The 492-nt window shown below is 29.9% G+C and overlaps 1 protein-coding gene across 2 annotated transcripts in view; it reads left to right on the top strand.

Moving 5' to 3' along the window:
* Positions 1-492, top strand: part of LOC105460908 (mitogen-activated protein kinase 14B-like) — a 6,271-nt gene that overhangs the window by 2,964 nt on the left and 2,815 nt on the right. The gene's annotated exons all lie outside the window — the stretch shown is intronic.

Genomic DNA, 492 nt, shown 5'->3' with positions numbered 1-492 from the left:
GAATCCTGAGAATTTTTTATTGCCTTGAAGCCAAAAATATTTTTATATTTTTACGATTTGTTTCTTCACGCGTCACTCATATATGCATTGTGCTAAGGCCGTAGGATATAAATCTAAAATAAATGTATCACTTTGATTGACAGATTACCAAGCAAATTTATTAAATTATTTTTATCGTCATTATATTTAATTCTTATCTTAATTTGCACTGAATAATTTAAAAATTAAGATCTATAGAGAGAGAGAGAGAGAGAGAGAGAGAGAGAGAGAGAGAGAGAGATATCTTATCTACTTTATCTTATGCGATACAGAAATCTTATCATACAATGCTGTAATACTATTATTATACATTTTAGTTGACATTTGGTCAGTGGGGTGCATTATGGCGGAATTATTAACTGGAAGAACACTATTTCCTGGAACAGATCGTATCCTTGTCATTACTGACGAGTTGTTGTTGTTGTATTATATGTTAATTCACTATTTTTTCAT

The sequence above is a fragment of the Wasmannia auropunctata genome, unplaced genomic scaffold, assembly GCF_000956235.1.
Source record: "Wasmannia auropunctata unplaced genomic scaffold, wasmannia.A_1.0 LD313847.1, whole genome shotgun sequence".
In the NCBI taxonomy this organism is placed as follows: Eukaryota; Metazoa; Arthropoda; class Insecta; order Hymenoptera; family Formicidae; genus Wasmannia; species Wasmannia auropunctata.
The sequence above is the reverse complement of the archived record's forward strand: the minus strand, read 5'-3'. Positions and strand labels throughout refer to the sequence as shown.